Source organism: Bufo bufo, chromosome 2 (genome assembly GCF_905171765.1).
Source record: "Bufo bufo chromosome 2, aBufBuf1.1, whole genome shotgun sequence".
Lineage (NCBI taxonomy): Eukaryota > Metazoa > Chordata > Amphibia > Anura > Bufonidae > Bufo > Bufo bufo.
Genome location: NC_053390.1, coordinates 115,701,213 through 115,723,953, shown reverse-complemented (window position 1 = coordinate 115,723,953; position 22,741 = coordinate 115,701,213).

Below are 22,741 nucleotides of genomic sequence, written 5' to 3'. Positions count from 1 at the left end.
CCCCGCGAGTCCATGCCTCGTTTAATGCATGACAATATCCTGGTAGCCTTAGAAGCAGCTGATTGACATTGTGTGCTGTTATTTAATCTACCATCTACAAGGACACCCCTTCTCTATAAGTTACTCTCCCAGTGGTGTTACATCTCCTAGGACATATGATGCAAAAAGATTATTACTAGAGATAAGCGAATTTTTTAAAAATTTGATTCGGCCGGTTCGGTGAATTTTCCGGAATTTATTTGCGGCGAATTGTGTTAAAAAATAGTCTATTTCTGGGCTGCAGAGAGCCTTTATAGTGGTGTAGAACACTGTGCCTTGCAGTAACACACATAGGGAGTCTGTTGTGGTAGTGAAACAATACTGTGAGTCAGTATGACAAGCACATGACAGGTGTCGCTCTTAGAATCACTGCACACTTCACTTATTTGGGCTGTCACGGGCCAAAACTGACCAAATAACTCAAGTATCAACTCAGCCTTACAGGTAGATGTTAGAGTCAAGAAGAAGCGCACTCCTTTTACACCCTCGTCAGCTGATTCCACATAGATGTCTACAGAACCTGTTCTATTAAACGCTTATAAAAGTAGAGCCCCCCTGACAGAGTGGAGAGGGTGTCAGCAGTATGTTTGTGTTGACGTCACTGATAATTTTTCCCCTTACTCGGATCCTGTCTGTTGAGCATTTGCCTTCACTCAGTCAGCATTTGGTCAGTAATCCATCAGTATTGCTAAAGCGTAAAGATAGGTTTGAGCCCGGAAGAGTCGAGAAGTTCATCAAGATATGTCAAGATACGTCAGGATTTTACCGCATATAACCGCAGCGCTGACCGCAGAATAAATTTTGTTTTTCGACCGACATACTTCAATAAAGATTTTACCACATATTACTACAGCGCCGAACAGAGAATAAAATTAGTGTCTCAACCGAAATACGTCAATAAAGATTTTACTGCAAATATTCTAGGCAAATCAAATTTTTCCTGAAATTCGGATCGAATTCCACTTCGTCTGATTCGATTCGCTCATCTCTAATTATTACTACCAAGATGCATAACTTTACATTTATCCACATTGAACCTCATTTGCCAATTTGATACCCAATCACTCAGAGTGTTCAAGTCAGCTTGTATTTTGTGGACATCTTTCATAGACGGCACAGTACTACACAGCTTCTTGTCATCTGCAAAAATAGAAATTGTGCTATTTATCCTGTCCTCTATATCATTAATAAATAAATTAAATAATAGAGGACCCAGCACTGAACCTTGGGGTACACCACTTATAACCCAGGACCATTCTGAATAGGAATCATTGACCACAACTCTCTGGACACAGTCCTTCAACTAATTTTCAATCTAATTACAAACTATACTTTCCAAGCCTATAGACCTCACTTTACCTATTAAATGTCTATGATTCACCATAAATCACATTTTTTTTTTTAAATCTCATGAATCGAATACAAAACAAATTGCAAAAGGTTCGCTCATCTCTAGTTTCTACGTTTAAGAAACTGTGCCTCAGTCGCAGGTGCGACTTTTTAACTGCGACTGTTGAAAAAAATTGTCACATCTATCAGTCGCACAAGACACTTTCCCTGTGGGGATGGGGTGTAGCCAGCAGCCCCCACAAATTTATTTTCATTTACTCCAGTTTTCTGGTGCAAATGAAGCCAGAAATCTACGGCAGCTCTGAGCTATTGTAGATTTCTGTTTCGGTGCATGGACTGCCAGAGGACGCTCCTAATTTATGACAAGGCCTGCACCTCATCATAAATTAGGCACATTGCTCCAGCAGTGTAGTAGACATCAAGATTGCCACAGAAAGCCCTGGTCTTGATAAATATCCTCCAAGTTGTCAACCTACTATTTCCCCCCACCCACCCACCCACCCAACCACCACACCAACACCAACACCTGGAGATGCACCTACATGGATTTTGGCCTAGTATTTCATGTTATCACTCAGAGATGTCAACAGTCTACTACCCTTTGTATTATAAAACACACTAATATGCTATTGTCCCAAACCTTAACAAAAATTTTAAATAAAATCAACTGTCTGAAGATACACTGACAGGCATTTCAGCCTAGTTATCACTCAGAGATATAACTGTCCGTTACCTTTTGTATTTTAAGACACACTAATATGCCATTTTCCCAGACCCAAGCAAAAAAATATATAAAATTTAACTGTGTAGAGATGCACCAACACGGATTTCAGATTAGTATTTCACACTATGACTCAGACTTGTAAAAACCGCTACCCTTTGCATTGCAAGACACACGTATGCTATTTTCCCAAACTTAAATCAAGAAAAAAAATTATTTGAAGTGCCTGCAGATGCACCAACATGGATTTGGGACAAGTATTTCACGTTATCACTCAGAGCTATAATCATCTGCTACCCTGTGTATTGTAAGACTCACTAATATGCTATTTTCCCAAACTTTTAAACAAAAAAAATTGTCTGGAGATGCCCTTTCATGGATTTTTGACTAGTAGTTCATGTTTTCACTGAGATTTGCAATGCTATCTAGTCTGGATGGTAAAACACGTGTTGTACAGTTTTGAGTTTATTCTAACCCCCACGCACACAAAAAAAAGACAGTATTTCTGTTATAATGACAAAAAAATAAATGTCCTTGCAGTTAGCTACCATTGATTTTCTGCAGCAGCTTTGTTATATGTCAGTAACTGCAGCTACAATGCACTGCCAGGCACACCCAGTCTTACATCCTCACTTCTCACTTCCTGGCTAACAGTTTTCCCTGCCTGTCCCTATTCTATACAATTCTTCTTCTTTGTAATTCTAGCCTTTCCCTTCAATGTTCCTGGCAGTAGAATAGAAGATTTATTATGCCTTTTGACTGCCGTTTTTCTGTCAGACACTGCAAGACATATCCACATCATTCACAGCCCAACACAGAATGCTGCATACTGCAGCATGATCTAGACTGTCTGTCGGCCTGTGAGCCAATCAGGGCAACACCCCCACACACAACTTCCGAACCTGAAATCCTTAGGGTTCGGCTGCCAGATTAAATTTTGGAAAGTTCATGATAAGCCTGTACACCATATGTCTACTTTATGTTGTCATTATTTTCTAACTGTCATTTTATTTTTTTAGGGATATTAAAAGGCTTACAATTTTTGAAGCAATTTTTTACATTTTTAAGAAAATTTCCAAACCCACATTTCTGAGGACCAATTCAGTTCTGATGTTACTTTGAGGAGCTTACATAATAGAACTCACCAATATTGACCCCATTTTAGTAACTACACACCTCAAGTTATTCAAAACTGATTTTACAAACTTTGTAAATCCTTTAGATGTTCCACAAGAATGAAAGGAAATGGAGGTGAAATTTAAAATTTTTCATATTGATTACCCTGATTCTGCAGTTTACAGAAGCACCCAACATATGGTTGTAAAGTGCTGTATGGGCACACAGCTGGGCTTAGAAAGGAAGGAGCACCATATGGGTTTAGGAGGGCAAATTTTGTTGTAATGGTTTGTTGTAATGCTGCTGTGAGAGAGAGAATAGGACAGAATCTTAAATCTGAAGTGCTTGTAAATCTAGCGATTTACCTAGATTTTGTTTTTTGGGTGCAGTGCACAATCTTTTTACCCTGCCCTGAGCCCAGTGATCCAAAAAAAGAACTTTTATCCGTCTGTTAGTTAGGTGGACGGCGGCGGCCATTTTATGCAAGCTCTGTGCACCAGCACAGCATATGTGCATTTGTGACAGTCAAATAGAAGCTTGAAATACTGCAATTATATTCTGGGTTTAAAAAAATCACCCATTTTTGGCAAGACCCTACATCTGTGGCCTTTGCAGCATTTCTCTGTGTGCAATTTAAGCTTGAAATACTGTAATAATTTTCTGGGTTTTAAAAAAACACCTATTTTTGGCAATATCTGGGGCCTATTCAGCATTAGTCAGTGTGCAATTTAAGCTAGAAATACAGCAATAATTTTCTGGGTTTTAAAAAGCACTCTTTTTGGGCAAAATACTAAATTTTACAGCACTTGCTGCATCTGTCAGCGTGAAATTCAAGCGTTATATACTGCTGTCATATTCTGTTATTAAAAAAACACCCATTTAGGGCAAAATCCTAATTTAACGGCGTTTGCTGCATCTGTCATTGTTAAAAACAAGCATGAAATACTTCAATAATTTTATGGGTTTTAAAAAACACCCATTTTTGGCAATACCCTCTATCTGCGGCCTATGCCGCATTAGTCAGTGTGTAGTTTAAGCTAGAAATACAGCAATAATTTTTGGGGTTTTAAAAAACACCCTTTTTGGGCAAAATACTAAATTTTACAGCCATTGCTGCATCTGTCAGTGTGAAATTCAAGCGTTATATACTGCTGTCATATTCTGTTATTAAAAAAACACCCATTTAGGGCAAAATCCTAATTTTGCGGCATTTGCTGCATCCTGTCATTGTTAAAAACAAGGTTGAAATACAGCAATAATTTTCTGGTTTTAAAAAACACCCTTTTTGGGCAAAATACAAAATTTTACAGCCCTTGCTGCATCTGTCAGTGTGAGATACACGCTTTAGATACTGCTGTCAAATTCTGTTAGTAAAAAAGACACCTATTTTGGGCAAAATCCTAATTTTGCTGCGTTTGCTGCATCTGTCATTGTTAAAAACAAGCTTGAAATACTTCAATAATTTTCTGGGTTTTAAAAAAACACCCATTTTTGGCAATACCCTCCATCTGTGGCCTCTGCCGCATTAGTCAGTGTGCAATTTAAGATAGAAATAAAGCAATAATTTTTTGGGCTTTAAAAAACAGCCTTTTTGGGCAAAATAATACATTTTACAGCCCTTGTTGCATCTGTCAGTGTGAAATACAAGCATTAGATACTGCTGTCATATTCTGTAATTAAAAAAACACCCATTTTGGGAAAAATACAGAATTTTGCAGCCTTTGCTGAATCTGTCATTGTGAGATACACGCGTTAGATACTGGTGTTCTATTCTGTAATTAAAAAAACAACCATTTTGGGAAAAATACTGAATTTTGCAGCCTTTGCTACATCTGTCACTGTGAGATACACGCTTGAAATACAGCAATAATATTCTGGGTTAAAAAAAAACACCCATTTTGGGCCAAATACTAAATTTGCGGCCTTGTTTGCATCTGTTGGTGTGAGATACAAGCTTAAAATACAGCAATAATATTAAGGGTTTAAAAAAACACCCTTTTTGGGCAAAATACTTAATATTGCAGCCTTTGCTGCATCTGTCATTGTGAAATACAAGCTTAGATACTGCTGTCATATTCTGTTATTAAAAAAACACCCTTTTTGGGCAAAAAACTACATTTTCAGCCTTTGCTGCATCTCTCAGTGTGAGATACACGCGTTAGATAATGCTGTTCTATTTTGTTATATAAAAAACACCCATTTTGGGCCAAATACTAAATTTGCGGCCTTGTCTGCATCTGTCAGTGTGAGATACAAGCTTGAAATACAGCAATAATATTCAGGGTTTAAAAAAACACCCATATTGGGCAAAGTACTTAATATTGCAGCCTTTGCTGCATCTGTCATTGTGAGATACACGCAGTAGATATTGGTGTTCTATTCTGTTATTAAAAAAACACCCATTTTGAGCAAGAAACAAATTTTGCAGCCTCTGCTGCATCTGTCATTGTGAGATACAAGCATTAGATACTGGTGTTCTATTCTGTTATTTAAAAAAAAAACATTTTGGGCAAAAAACTTTATTTTGCAGCCTTTGCTGCATCTGTCAGTGTGAGATACAAGCTTGAAATACAGCAATAATATTCAGGGTTTAAAAAAACACTCATTTTGGGCAAAGTACTTAATATTGCAGCCTTTGCTGCATCTGTCAGTGTGAGATACACACTTGAAATACAGCAATAATATTCTGGGTTTTAAAAAACACCCTTTGTGGGCAAAATACAAAATTTTACAGCCATTGCTGCATCTGTCAGTGTGAAATACAAGCGTTAGATACTGCTGTTCTATTTTGTTATAAAAAAACACCAATTTTGGGCCAAATACAAAATTTGCGGCCTTGACTGCATCTGTCAGTTTAAGATACAAGCTTGAAATACAGCAATAATATTCTGGGTTTAAAAAAACACCCATATTGGGCAAAGTACTTAATATTGCAGCCTTTGCTGCATCTGCCATTGTGAGATACATGCGTTAGATACTGGTGTTCTATTCTGTTATTAAAAAAACACCCATTTTGGGCCAAATACTAAATTTGCAGCCTTGTCTGCATCTGTCAGTGTGAGATACAAGCTTGAAATACAGCAATAATATTAAGGGTTTAAAAAAACACCCATTTTGTTAAAAAATACTGAATGTTGCAGCCTTTGCTGCATCTGTCATTGTGAGATACACTGTTAGATATTTGTGTTCTATTCTGTTATTAAAAAAACACCCATTTTGGGCAAGAATCAAATTTTTCTGCATTATCTGCATCTGTCATTGTGAGATACACGCGTTAGATGCTGGTGTTCAATTCTGTTATTAAAAAAACACTAATTTTGGGCAAAAAAATTAATTTTGCAGCCTTTGTTGCATCTGTCAGTGTGAGATACAAGCTTGAAATACAGCAATAATATTCAGGGTTTAAAAAAACACCCATTTTGTTTAAAATACTGAATGTTGCAGCATTTGCTGCATCTGTCATTGTGAGATACACGCGTTAGATACTGGTGTTCTATTTTGTTATTTAAAAAACACCTATTTTGGGCAAAAAAAACTAATTTTGCAGCCTTTGCTGCATCTGTGAGTGTGAGATACACACTTGAAATACAGCAATAATATTCTGGGTTTAAAAAAACACCCATTTTGGGCCAAATACTAAATTTTCAGCCTTTGCTGCATCTGTCAGTGTGAGATACACACTTGAAATACAGCAATAATATTCTGGGTTTTAAAAAACACCCTTTTTGGGCAAAATAATAAATTTTACAGCCCTTGCTGCATCTGTCAGTGTGAAATACAAGCGTTAGATACTGCTGTCTTATTTTGTTATTAAAAAAACACCCTTTTTGGGCAAAAAACTAAATTTGCAGCCTTTACTGCATCTCTCAGTGTGAGATACATGCGTTAGATACTGCTGTTCTATTTTGTTATAAAAAAACACCCATTTTGGGCCAAATACAAAATTTGCGGTCTTGTCTGCATCTGTCAGTGTGAGATACAAGCTTGAAATACAGCAATAATATTCAGGGTTTAAAAAAACACCCATATTGGGCAAAGTACTTAATATTGCAGCCTTTGCTGCATTTGTCATTGTGAGATACACGCGTTAGATACTGGTGTTCTATTTTGTTATAAAAAAACACCCATTTTGGGCCAAATACTAAATTTGCAGCCTTGTCTGCATCTGTCAGTGTGAGATACAAGCTTGAAATACAGCAATAATATTAAGGGTTTAAAAAAACACCCATTTTGTTAAAAATACTGAATGTTGCAGCCTTTGCTGCATCTGTCATTGTGAGATACACCGTTAGATATTTGTGTTCTATTCTGTTATTAAAAAAACACCCATTTTGGGCAAGAATCCAATTTTGATGCATTTTCTGCATCTGTCATTGTGAGATACACGCGTTAGATACTGGTGTTCTATTTTGTTATTAAAAAACACCTATTTTGGGCAAAAAAACTGATTTTGCAGCCTTTGCTGCATCTGTCAGTGTGAGATACACACTTGAAATACAGCAATAATATTCTGGGTTTTAAAAAACACCCTTTTTGGGCAAAATACTAAATTTTACAGCCCTTGCTGCATCTGTCAGTGTGAAATACAAGCGTTAGATACTGCTGTCTTATTCTGTTATTAAAAAAACACCCTTTTTGGGCAAAAAACTTAATTTGCAGCCTTTCCTGCATCTCTTAGTGTGAGATACACACGTTAGATACTGCTGTTCTACAAACCGGATTCCAAAAAAGTTGGGACACTATACAAATCGTGAATAAAAACTGAAAGCAATGATGTGGAGGTGCCAACTTCTAATATTTTATTCAGAATAGAACATAAATCACGGAACAAAAGTTTAAACTGAGAATATGTACCATTTTAAGGGAAAAATATGTTGAATCAGAATTTCATGGTGTCAACAAATCCCCAAAAAGTTGGGACAAGGCCATTTTCACCACTGTGTGGCATCTCCCCTTCTTCTTACAACACTCAACAGACGTCTGGGGACCGAGGAGACCAGTTTCTCAAGTTTAGAAATAGGAATGCCCTCCCATTCTTGTCTAATACAGGCCTCTAACTGTTCAATCGTCTTGGGCCTTCTTTGTTGCACCTTCCTCTTTATGATGCGCCAAATGTTCTCTATAGGTGAAAGATCTGGACTGCAGACTGGCCATTTCAGTACCCAGATCCTTCTCCTACGCAGCCATGATGTTGTGATTGATGCAGAATGTGGTCTGGCATTATCTTGTTGAAAAATGCAGGGTCTTCCCTGAAAGAGATGACGTCTGGATGGGAGCATATGTTGTTCTAGAACCTGAATATATTTTTCTGCATTGATGGTGCCTTTCCAGACATGCAAGCTGCCCATGCCACACGCACTCATGCAACCCCATACCATCAGAGATGCAGGCTTCTGAACTGAGCGTTGATAACAACTTGGGTTGTCCTTGTCCTCTTTGGTCCGGATGACATGGCGTCCCAGATTTCCAAAAAGAACTTCGAATCGTGACTCATCTGACCACAGAACAGTCTTCTATTTTGCCACACTCCATTTTAAATGATCCCTGGCCCAGTGAAAACACCTGAGCTTGTGGATCTTGCTTAGAAATGGCTTCTTCTTTGCACTGTAGAGTTTCAACTGGCAACGGCGGATGGCACGGTGGATTGTGTTCACTGACAATGGTTTCTGGAAGTACTCCTGAGCCCATTCTGTGATTTCCTTTACAGTAGCATTCCTGTTTGTGGTGCAGTGTCGTTTAAGGGCCTGGAGATCACGGGCATCCAGTATGGTTTTACGGCCTTGACCCTTACGCACAGAGATTGTTCCAGATTCTCTGAATCTTCGGATGATGTTATGCACAGTTGATGATGATAGATGCAAAGTCTTTGCAATTTTTCGCTGGGTAACACCTTTCTGATATTGCTCCACTATCTTTCTGCGCAACATTGTGGGAATTGGTGATCCTCTACCCATCTTGGCTTCTGAGAGACACTGCCACTCTGAGAAGCTCTTTTTATACCTAATCATGTTGCCAATTGACCTAATTAGTGTTAATTGGTCTTCCAGCTCTTCATTATTCTCAAATTTACTTTTTCCAGTCTCTTATTGCTACTTGTCCCAACTTTTTGGGGATTTGTTGACACCGTGAAAATTGGAATCAACGTATTTTTCCTTTAAAATGATACATTTACTCGGATTAAACGTTTGATCTGTCATCTACGTTCTATTACAAATAAAATATTGACATTTGCCATCTCCACATCATTGCATTCAGTTTTTATTCACAATTTGTTTAGTGTCCCAACTTTTTTGGAATCCGGTTTGTATTTTGTTATAAAAAAACACCCATTTTGAGCCAAATACTAAATTTGCGGCCTTGTCTGCATCTGTCAGTGTGAAAAACAAGCTTGAAATACAGCAATAATATTCTGGGTTTAAAAAAACACCCATTTTGGGCAAAATACAGAATTTTGCAACCTTAGCTGCATCTGTCAGTGTGAGATACACATGTTAGATAGTGGTGTTCTATTCTGCTATTAAAAAAACACCAATTTTGGGCCAAATACTGAATTTGCGGCCTTGTCTGCATCTGTCAGTGTGAGATAAAAGTTTGAAATACAGCAATAATATTCTGGGTTTAAAAAAACACCCATTTTGGGCAAAATACATAATATTGCAGCCTTTGCTGCATCTGTCATTGTGAGATACACGCATTAGATACTGCTGTTCTATTCTGTTATTAAAAAAACACCTATTTTGGGCAAAAAACTAAATTTGCAGCCTTTGCTACATCTGTCAGTGTAAGATACAAGCTTGAAATACAGTGATAATATTCTGGGTTTAAAAAAAACACCCATTTTAGGCAAAGTACTTAATATTGCAGCCTTTGCTGCATCTATCAGTGTGAAATACACGCGTTAGATGCTGTTGTTCTATTCTGTTATTAAAAAAACACCCACTTTGGGCAAGATCCTAAATTTAAGAAATATGAGGAGAGCTTCAGAAAAGGGACGTTGCCCCGGTCGTGGTGCTGCTGGTGGAGCTCCTGTTGCAGGGAGAGGACACCTTCCTCAGGTGCGAGTAGGCGACAGAACCTTCAGCGGTATTTGGTTGGGCCTTATGCGGCTCTACAAATGGTGAGGCCAGAACAAGTACAGGCGATAGTAGATTGGGTTGCTGACAGTGTCTCCAGTTCCTTTACATTGTCTCCCACCCAGTCTCCTGCTAAAAGGTCAGAGTTGGCACATGCAGCCGATGTCCATCAGTCTTTCACCTCACCCCCTTGGAAATCAGCCAAGCAGTATAAGCCCCAAGTTATGCAGCAGTTTCTTCTGCTTTTTGATGACTCTGCTAGCAGGGTTTCCCAGGGCCATCCACCTGGCCCTGCCCCAGAAGTGGAAGAGCTTGAGTATACCGATGCCCAACCACTTATGTTTTAAGATGAGTACATGAGTACACTGGTGCCAACTGCTGTGGCTTTCAAAAGTGTGCAGACCAACAAGGAGGGCAGGGTTGAAGACTGGGTGGAAGATGATGTGGAGGATGATGAAATCACATGGAATCAAGGTCATGCGAGTGACCTGTGTAGTTCGGAGGAAGAGGCGGTGGTCGCACAAAGCAACCAACAGGGCAGAAGAGGGAGCAGGGTGCAAAAGCGGAGCGGCCCACCTCAGCAAGGGACTGAGCACACCAACGCCAGCTCCAAGGAGATCCCTGGCGTGGCAGTTCTTCAGGCAATGTGCTGACGACAAGACACGAGTGGTTTGCATACTGTGCAATCAGAGCCTGAAGCGAGGCATAAACGTTCTCAACCTGAGCACAACCTGCATGACCAGGAATCTAAGTGCATAGCACGAGCTGCAGTGGAGTAGACACCTTAAAAACCAAGAAAGGTCTCTGTCTCCTCCTGCTTCCTCTTCTGCTGCAGTCCCGGCCTCTTCATCCACCTCTGGAGTGACAGTGCCACCTGCCACCCCACAAACAGAGGATCTGCTAGCAACACCACCACCTGGGTCACCAAGCATCTCCACAATGTCCCACAGAAGCGTTCAGCTCTCCATTTCCCAAACACTGGAGCAGAAGAGGAAGTACTACCCACCCGCGATCCCTGGCCGTGAATGCCAGCATTTCAAAATTCCTGGCCTTTGAAAAGCTGTCATTCCGTCTGGTGGAGACAGAGAGTTTTAAAAGTCTTATGGCGGTGGCTGTCCCACAGTACGTTGTGCCCAGCCGCCACTACTTTTTCAGGCGTGCCATCCCTTCCCTGCACAACCAAGTGGGGGACAAAATCAGGTGTGCACTGCGCAACGCCATCTGTGGCAAGGTCCACCTAACTACGGATACGTGGACCAGTAAGCACGGTCAGGGACGTTATATCTCTATAACAGCACACTGGGTAAATGCAGTGGCGGCTGGGCCTGAGGCGGATAGCAGTTTGGTGCATGTCCTTCCACCACCGAGGATTGCAGGGCGCTTCAGTTTGCCTCCTCTTGCTTCCTCCTCCTACTCCGCTTCCTCATCCTCTACCGGCTCCTCATCCGGTCAGCGTGACGCCTTCACCACCAACTTTAGCACAGCCAGGGGTAAACGACAGCAGGCAGTTTTAAAACTTATCTGTTTGGGGGACAAACCCCACACCGCGCAGGAGCTGTGGACGGGCCTTAAACAACAGACCGATGAGTGGTTGGTGCCAGTGAGCCTCAAGCCCGGCCTGGTGGTGTGCGATAATGGGCAAAATCTCGTAGCAGCTCTGGGACTAGCCGGTTTGACGCACATCCCTTGCCTGGCGCATGTGCTGAATTTGGTGGTGCAGAGATTCCTTAAGAATTAACCCGATATGTCAAGGCTGCTGCATAAAGTGCGGGCCATTTGTGTGGGCTTTCAGCGTTCTCTCCCTGCTGCTGCTCGCCTGTCAGCGCTGCAGCGTAACTTCGGCCTTCCCGCTCACCGGCTCATATGCGTCGTGCCCACAAGGTGGAACTCCACCTTGCACATGCTGACCAGACTGTGCGAGCAGCAGCAGGCAATAGTGGAGTTTCAGCTGCAGCACGCACGGGTGAGTCGCTCTGCGGAACAGCACCACTTTACCACCAATGACTGGGCCTCCATGCGAGATCTGTGTTCCTTGTTGCGCTGTTTCAAGTACTCCACCAACATGGCCAGTGCCGATAATGCCATTATCAGCGTTACTATCCTACTTCTATGCCTACTTGAAAAAACACTGCTGGCGATGATGGAAGAGGATGTGGCACAGGAGGAGGAGGAAGAGGGATGATTTCATAGGGCTTCCACCCAGTCATTCAAAAGTGGCTCCGAGGGTGCGTTCCTACACCCACAAACGCCAGGTACACAATTGTCCAGCCAGGTGTCACGGCTGAGGATGGGGGAAACCCTCAGCCGGGCCGTGTCTCTCCGAAGTATAGCTGTTAGGCCAGGACAGGAATCAGGGAGCTGGTCACCTCCTATCACATCCCTAATTCTGACCATGTCTCCTAGCCGTATGAGCCGACCCTGATGGTGGGAGAGCTCATACACTGGAACCTGTAATTCCTACTAGCCCTCAGGGTGGCCCTGGACTAGGAGAAGGGTAAGACGACCTGTTCCTCCTAGACACGGAGCAACAGGAGTCTCACTGGCCAAGCTATAAAGGAGAAGGGGAACATATACAGACATATGGCAATGGCAGGTAGTTGAAACTAGTATCACACCTACCTGCCACAGACACACAGCCTGGAACCCGTGCACAAGTGCTGCAGTCCACAACAACATAGACGGACACAGCACACACACCAAACATCACACAGGAACCCAGGAACCATATGCTGCAATAAACATAAAGACACCACTAGACATATAATATAAAAGAACAATAATGTCTAACATAAGTTTATGACCACAAGGGTGGCCCTCACTGGCAGATGGTAAATACAAGGAGGGTGCCTCCAGCTTACCAACAAGGCTGGAGTACCCCTCAGACATCAGGTCTCAACTGAGGCTTTAAAGCCCAAAGTAGCCACACCCATACTCAGACACACCCAATGTTAACACAGAGAAGGGAATTAACCCTTCTCACACCAGGGAAGGGAAGACAGCAACTTAAAGGGAGAAAGTGCACACAAACACACTCACTTGTTACCGCCGGCAACGGCATGCGTGGCAATCATGTCCTGAGGAACAGCCAGCAGGCCGAGACACTGCCACCACATGCACACAACACCAGACGTTGCCGCGGACAACCACAAGTGAAGGGAGGAGTGACAGTGCACACAAACACAACCTCGTGCACAACGAACAGACATACAAAGTGCATACATACACACACACACACACACCCAACCAGGTGTAACCGCATGCACTTGACAGCAAGCTGCCCAGCACCAGGTCAGGCTGCTAAACTGCCACATACATTATGTTGCCAGCGGCAACCACAGGTGAGGCAACAAACTACAGCCCTCAACCTGTGATTGACGACAAAACAAGACCGCAGGCAACTGCCTGCGGTTCCAGAGTCACGACCATGACCATGGGTCGTGACACCAGGGCACAGTTCTGGAGGATGACGAGGTTGAGGATGAGGAGATGGAGGAGGAGGAACTGTTTTTACAGCAGGGTGGCACCCAAACCAGCTCATGGCCATCACTAGTTTGTGGCTGGGGGGATACAGAGGACACAGATGATATACTTCCCACAGAGGACAGCTTTTCGTTGCCTCTGGGCAGCCTGGCACACATGAGCGATTACATGCTGCAGTGTCTCCGCAACGACCGCCGAGTTGCCCACATTCTAACTTGTGCTGATTTTTTATTTATTTATTTTTTAATTAGGGTTCACTCCAAAAGAGTGGGAAATATCCAAAATACAACAATGAGCAATTGCGCTGTAGTAAAACAATGGCTGGTTAAGGCCGGTATACATGTCTATTCTGCACAAGCTACGGACAAGTCCTGTGGGATCCATGCCTGGTTCATTTTAATGAACATGAGCTTGTCCACATTGGCTGTGGACAGGCGGCTGCGATTGCCTGTGATAACTCCCCCTGCTGTGCTAAACACACGTTCAGACAATACACTGGCTGACCAGCCCCTCCAAGGCATAAAGGGCAAGCTCAGGCCATGTGCCCAATTTGGAGACCCAGAAGTTGAAGGGGGCAGACCCGTCATTCAGTAGGCGTGTGCACACATACTCTTTTGAAGTGTACCCTAATAAAATAAAAAAATAATAAAAAATTATAACCAAAAACCAGTGTTGGCTAACCCTTCCTCCTCCACCGCCGCTTCTACCTACACCGCTACATCCACCGCCTCCTCAAACTCCTACTCCATATGTACCTCCACCTCATAGATCAAGATTATTTTTTTTATTTGTACGTATTTTCACTTATTTGTCTGTTAAATTTTCAGGTTAAATTCACCAATTTTTGGGTGTGATATACCACTGCTATACCTAGTAGACAGGTAAAAACATTTTACTAATTTGTCTGTTACATTTTCAGGTGCAATTAAGCAATTTTTGGGTGTGATATACCCCATTCTTTACCTAGTAGACATGTAACATTTCACAATTTTTTTTGTTACATATTAGGGTGAAATTCAACAATTTTTGGCTGTGATATACCCCTGCTATACTTATTAGACAGTTAAATAAATGTCACTAATTTGTCTGTTACATTTTCGGGTGATAGTCACCAATTTTTGGCTGTGATATACCCCTGCTATACCTAGTAGACAGGTAAACAAATTTCCCTAATTTGTCTGTTACATTTTTGGGTGATAGTCACCAATTTTTGGCTGTGATATACCCCTGCAATACCTAGTAGACAGGTAAAAACATTTTACTAATTTGTCTGTTACATTCTTGGGTGACATTTGACCATTTTTGCCGTGATTAAACCCCTGCTCTGTATAGGTGATAGGAACATAACTTTAAAAAAATCGCCTGTTACATTGTCAGGTGACATTTTACCAATTTTGCCGTATACAAACCCCTGCTCTGCATAGGGGACAGGGAATTCAATTTCAAAAATTCTTCTTTAATTGACGCGCGCCACCTTCTTTACTTGTAAGCTTTGGCTTCGATAATTTGTCCCACTTTTCTGCTCGATCAACATTTAATTTCATCCATTGACCTCCCTTGGATGTGGTATCTCTTTCTCACGCTCCCTCTCCGGCGCAGAGCCCTGATTCGCCGATAACCGTGATCAACATGGTAGGCTCAGAAAAGAACATCGAAAGTTGATAGAGAAGATATCCAAATGGATCGTGGACGTCACGGGGACGTGCGATCAGGCAGAAGTTATCTAGAGTCAACAAAGCAGCAGCAGGGCCTCTCCTGTCTAACATTTCCAAATCCAAAATACCCCAGTGACATTCCCTATAATTTTTTCTTAATCAGTCCAATAACAGGGCATCTTAAGAGTCCTGTATTGTTATTTATCGTCACTTCCTCCCGAGTCGGGAGTGGGTAATTGCCGCGCGCCCCCTCCTTTCCTTCGATTCTTCCATCTTAATAGCTTCTCCCACATTTCCGCTCAATCACAATAAAATTTTATCCATTGATCTCCCTTGGATGTGCTATCCCTTTCTCACGCTCCCTCTCCGGTGTGGAACCCAGATTGGCAGCTAACCGTGAGCAACATGGTAGGCGCAGAAAAGAACATCGAAAGTTGATAGAGCAGATATCCAATTGGATCGTGAACATCAGCAGTAAATAAAACTTGACTCCAAGAATTCTACTAGTAGGGCATACATGCCTTGCATCATATTTATCATACAACATGAGCCACTGTGATAAATTTGGCACATCTATTCTAGTTTTAAGTGTAAGTCTAAGACAGTATTAATAAATCAATCCCGATGTGTTTCAATACTGTAACGATCAGTAGGAACATTCCTGCTATTTCACCTGCTCCTGTATATTCATTTGTTAAGGGCAGTGGCTATGCAACCTTTTCTACACTGATCTATTAGTGTGGGTCAGAAGATCAGTCTGCTGCAGCTCAGACATGTTTAGGACAGCAGTGCCTTAACCCCTTCATGACTGCCATACGGCTATATATGTGCTATCTGCACATATTCCGTGTAGCTAGCACATGTATAAACGTCATGGCAGCTCTTTAATCCAAGCACTGCAAAACGCTTGGAATAAAGCTTCTGCCCAGTAATGCCAGCAAGGGACCAATCAGAGTGGTCCCTTGTTGGCGATCGCTCCGATTGTGCAGACTAACCAATCGGAGCGCGGCAGTGTTAAAATGCTGGTTTCAGGCTCTGATCTGCACTCTGCAGATCAGTGCCTCAAATCAGGCATTAGCTGATCAGTGCCCCCAATCTGAGCCCTCTTATGTGTCCTCTTCCCCGATCTATGTCCCCATCTGTGTGCCCTAATATCTCCTGCCTCCACCGTCTGTGCCCTGCGCGCAATCTGTGTGCAGTACCATTAATGTTGCAGGCCGTGTCTCCAACTGTGTCCCTAACTGCACCAGTCTGTGCCCCCTACTCCCTGACCCCCCCACCCTTCCCCGTTGCGGTCCTCGTGAATTTGAAGGCGGCCACTGGGCCATCAGCAGCGGCATCCATGGGGTTAATAGAGGGAGGGGGCTCCCTCTCTCAACCATCAACCATAATAATCTTGATCTAGGAGGACGAGGTCCATAAGGAGTAGGAGGTTGACGAGGCAGTGGATGTGGCGGTGTATGTGGAAGCGGCGGTGGAGGAGGAGGAGGTAGCCTACACTGCTTTTTGGTATTCAATTTATTTTTATTTTTTTAAATTACGGTACACCCCAAAAGATTGGGAAATATAACCTGTGATAACCCCCTCCATTCATGCTAAACACACGTTCAGACAATACACCGGCTGCAGGGGAGGCCAGCACCTCCAAGGCATAAAGGGCAAGCTCAGGCCATGTGCCCAATTTGGAGACCCAGAAGTTGCAGGGGGCAGACCCATCGGTCAGTTCATGTAGGTGTGTGCAAACATACTGCCCCACCATGTTACACGTCCCCGTGAATCAGGGTTCCACGCCGGAGAGGGAGTGTGAGAAAGAGAGACCACATCCAAGGGAGATCAATGGATGAAATTTTATTGTGATCGAGCGATCTATTTGGATATCTTCTCTATCAACTTTCGATGTTCTTTTCTGAGCCTACCATGTTGATCACGGTTATCGGCGAATTAGGGTTCCACCCCGGAGAGGGAGCGTGAGAAAGGAAGACCACATCCAAAGGAAGGTCAATGGCTGCAATGTGATCGAGCTGAAATATGGGACAAACTATTAAAGCAGAAGGATCAAATGAAAGCGCCAATTAAAGACGAATTTTACAAATTTAATTCCCTGTCACCTAATGCAGAGCAGGGGTTTTTCATCGCCAGAAATAGGTTATTGTCACCCACCAATGGAACAGATGATTTTTTTACATTTTGGTCCCTGTCACCTATGCAGAGCAGGGGCTTATTCACGGCAAAAATGGTAAAATGTCACCCAAGAATGTAACAGTGGTATAGCAGTGGTATATTACACCCAAAAATTGGTGAATTACACCCGAATATGTAACAGACAAATTTGTGAAATGTTACCTGTCTACTTGGTAGAGCAGGGGTATATCACACCCAAAAATTGGTGAATTACATCCGAATATGTAACAGACAAATTAATGTTTTTTTTTTACCTGTCTACTAGGTATAGCAGTGTATGTAACCTACATAGAGAATGCCAGACCGCTTATACTGAATCAATACTTTATTACAAAAAAATCACAATTGCATTACAGACATGATCAAAAGAAAAAAGTGCAGGAGATAAAAAACTACATCACTGGAGGAAACATACAGTGGATGCAAGTCCATTATGGTCCATCATGATTGTATCATTCAATAAAGTGCAGATGCAGACAATTCAAAAAATAAAGAGAATATTGGACATTTACCCATACTGTGTCTCCTCCAGGATGGCGCCAACCCCAACGCGCGTTTCAGCGTACCTTCGTCTGGGGGTAGCGTCATCACTGGAGGACATGGATTATATACAGATGCCACCCAAGAAGGTACGCCGAAACGCGCGTTGTGGTTGGCGCCATCCTGGAGGAGACACAGTATGGGTAAATGTCCAATGTTCTCTTTATTTTATGAATTGTCTGCATTTGCACTTTATTGAATGATATAATCATGATGGACCATAATGGACTTGCATCCACTGTATGTTTCCTCCAGTGATGTCATTTTTTATATCCTGCACCATTTTCTTTTAATCATGTCTGTAATGCAATTGTGATTTTTTGGAATAAAGTATTGATTCAGTATAAGCGGTCTGGCATTCTCTATGTAGGTTATATATATTATGATGGCTGCCATAGGCTTAAGTAGTTACTTGTATAAGTAATCATCCCATGATTGGGGTATGTATCGGATATTGTAGGTATAGCAGTAGTATATCTCAACCAAAAATTGGTGAATTTCACCCGAAAATGTAACAGAGAAATTAGTGAAATGTTTTTACCTGTCTACTAGGTACAGCCATGGTATATCAAACCCCAAAAATTGTGAATTTCACCCGAATATGTAACAGACAAATTAGGGAAATGTTACTTTTCTACTAGGTATAGCAGGGGTATATAACACCCCAAAATTGGTGAATTTCACCAGAAAAAGGAACAGACAAATTTGTGAAATGTTTTTGCCTGTCTACTAGGTACAGCCGGGGTATATCACACCCAAAAAGTGGTGAATTTCACCCGAATATGTAAGAGACAAATTAGTGAAATGTTACCTGTCTACTAGGTAAAGCAGGGGTATATCACACCCAAAATTTTGTGAATTTCACCCGAATATGTAACAGACAAATTAATGATTTCTTTTTACCTGTCTACTAGGTATAGCAGTGGTATATCACACCCAAAAATTAGTGAATTTCACCCGAAAATGTAACAGACAAATTAGTGAAATTACATAAAATAAAACTAAATATGTACAAATAAAAAAAAATTAACTTGATTTATGAGGTGGAGGTCCATATGGAGTAGGAGTTTGAGGAGGCGGTGGACGTAGTGGTGTAGGTGGAAGCAGCCGTGGAGGAGGACGAGGTAGCCAACACAGTTTTTTTTTATTTTTTTATTAGGGTACACTCCAATATAGTGTGACATATCCAAAATACAACAATGAACAATTGCGCTGTAGTATAACAATGGCTGGTTAAGGCCAGTATACATGTCTATTCTGCACAAGGTACGGATAAGTCCTGTGGGATCCATGTCTGGTTCATTTTAATGAACATGAGCTTGTCCACATTGGCTGTGGACAGGCGGCTGCGCTTGTCTGTGATAACGCCCCCCGCCCTGCTAAACACACGTTCAGACAATACACTTGCTGCAGGGCAGGCCAGCACCTCCAAGGTGTAAATGGCAAGCTCAGGCCATGTGCCCAATTTGGAGACCCAATTTTGAAGGGGGCAGACCCGTCATTCAGTACATGTAGGCGTGTGCACACATACTGCTCCACCATGTTGGTGAAATGTTGCCTCCTGCTTAGACGTTTCATATCAGCTGGTGGTGCTGGTTGTTGTGGTGTGCTGACAAAGCTTTTCCACATTTCGGCCATTCTAACCCTGCCTTCTGAGGTGCTGGTGGTGCCCCAGCTGCGTTGGTGACCTCTTCCTCAACCTTCGTCTTGTGCTTCCACTGTGCCCTCGCTGTCAGACGGGAATGCCACCAGCAGCGCGTCTACTAGCGTGCGCTTGATCACGCTCCAGTGACGGAATTAAGAACGCTACGTTGTCCTTGTAACGGGGATCCAGCAGCGTGGCCAACCAGTAATCAGCACAAGTTAGATTGTGGGAAACTCGGCGGAGACACTGCAGCATGTAATCGCTCATGTGTGCCAGGCTGCCCAGAGGCATCAAAAAGCTGTCCTCTGTGTGAGGTGTATCGTCTGTGTCCTCTGTATCCCACCAGCCATGCACCATTGATGGCCATGAGCTGGTTTGGGTGCCACCCTGCTGTGAACACGGTTCCTCCTCCTCCATCTCCTCCTCCTCATCTTCCACCTCTTCATCCTCCAGAACTGTGCCCTGGCTGGACAATTGTGTACCTGGCATTTGTGGGTGCAGGAACGCACCCTCGGAGCCACTTGTGAATGACTGGACGAAAACCCTATGAAATGATCCCTCTTCCTCCTCCTCCTCCTGTGCTACATCCTCTTCCATCATCGCCAGCAGTGTTTTTTCAAGTAGGCATAGAAGTGGGATAGTAACGCTGAGAACGGCGTTATCGGCACTGGCCATGTTGGTGGAGTACTCGAAACAGCGCAACAAGGAACACAGGTCTCGCATGGAGGCCCAGTCATTGGTGGTGAAGTGGTGCTGTTCTGCAAAGCGACTCACCCGTGCGTGCTGCAGCTGAAACTCTACTATCGCCTGCTGCTGCTCGCACAGTCTGGCCAGCATGTGCAAGGTGGAGTTCCACCTTGTGGGCACGTCAGATATGAGGCGGTGAGCGGGAAGGCCAAAGTTACGCTGCAGCGCTGACAGGCGAGCAGCAACAGGGTGAGAACGCTAAAAGCGCGCACAGACGACCCGCACTTTATGCAGCAGCTCTGACATATCGGGTTAATTTTTTTAAAGGAATCTCTGCACCACCAAATTCAGCACATGCGCCAGGCAAGGGATGTGCGTCAAACTGGCTAGTCCTAGAGCTGCTACGAGATTTCTCCCATTATCGCACACCACCAGGCCGGGCTTGAGGCTCACTGGCACCAACCACTCATCGGTCTGTTGTTCAAGGCCCGTCAACAGCTTCTGCACGGTGTGGGGTTTGTCCCCCAAACAGATAAGTTTTGGTCAGGTGTTACGCTGACCGGATGAGGAGCCGGTAGAGGATGAGGAAGCGGAGTAGGAGGAGGAAGCAACAGGAGGCAAACTGAAGCGCCTTGCAATCCTCGGTGGTGGAAGGACATGCGCCAAACTGCTATCCACCTCAGGCCCAGCCGCCACTACATTTACCCAGTGTGCTGTTATGGAGATATAACGTCCCTGACCCTGCTTACTGGTCCACGTATCCGTAGTGAGGTGCACCTTGCCACAGATGGCGTTGCGCAGTCCAGACCTGATTTCGTCCCCCACTTGGTTGTGCAGGGAAGGGATGGCACGCCTGGAAAAGTAGTGGCGGCTGGGCACGACGTACTGTGGGACAGCCACCGCCATAAGGCTTTTAAAACTCTCAGTCTCCACCAGACGGAATGACAGCATTTCAAAGGACAGTAATTTTGAAATGCTGGCATTCAGGGCCAGGGATCACGGGTGGGTAGGGGGGTACTTCCTCTTCCGCTCCAGTGTTTGGCAGATGGAGAGCTGAACGCTTCTGTGGGACATTGTGGAGATGCTTGGTGACCCAGGTGGTGGTGTTGCTGGCAGATCCTCTGTTTGCGGGGTGGCAGGTGGCACTGTCACTCCAGAGGTGGATGAAGAGGCCGAGACTGCAGCAGAAGAGGAAGCAGGAGGAGACAGAGATTTTTCTTGGTTTTTGAGGTTACTCCACTGCAGCTCGTGCTTTGCACTTAGATGTCTGGTCATGCAGGTTGTGCTTAGTTTGAGAATGTTTATGCCTCGCTTCAGGCTCTGATTGCACAGCGTGCAAACCACTCGTGTCTTGTCGTCAGCACATTGTCTGAAGAACTGCCACGCCAGGGAACTCCTTCTTAGAGCTGGCTTTGGTGTGCTCGGTCCCTTGCTGCGGTGGGACGGCCGCTCTGCTTTTGCACCTGCTCCACAGCAGTTGGCACCTGTGTTTTGTCATCATCCGAGACGTGCTGTGATGGTCCTCCCATGTACTCATCTTGAAACATAAGTGGTTGGGCATAGATGCACTCAATCTCTTCCACTTCTGGGGCAGGGCTAGGTGGATGGCCCTGGGAAACCCTGCTAGCAGAGTCATCAAAAAGCAGAAGAGACTGCTGCATGACTTGGGGCTCAGACTGCTTGTCTGATTTGCAAGGGGGTGAGGTGAAAGACTGATGGACATCGGCTGCATGTGCCAACTCTGATCTTTTAGCAGGAGACTGGGTGGGAGACAATGTAAAGGAACTGGAGGCACTATCAGCAACCCAATCTACTATCGCCTGTATTTGTTCTGGCCTCACCATTCGTAGAGCCGCATTAGGCCCGACCAAATACCGCTGAAGGTTCTGTCGCCTACTCTCACCTGAGGAAGGTGTTTCACTTGTTCGTCTAGCTGGCACAGATCGACCATGTCCTCTCCCTGCAACAGGAGCTCCACCAGCAGCACCACGACCGGGGCCACGTCCCTTATTTGACGCTCTCCTCATATTTCTCAAATTTAGGATCTTACCCAAAATGGGTGTTTTTTTAATAACAGAATAGAACAACAGTATTTAACGCGTGTATCTCACAATGACAGATGCAGCAAAGGCTGCAAAATTTATATTTTTTTAATAACAGAATAGAACAACAGTATCTAAAGGGTGTATCTGACACGTACAGATGCAGATAATGCTGCAAATTAAGATTTTTGCCCAAAATGGGTGTTTTTTTA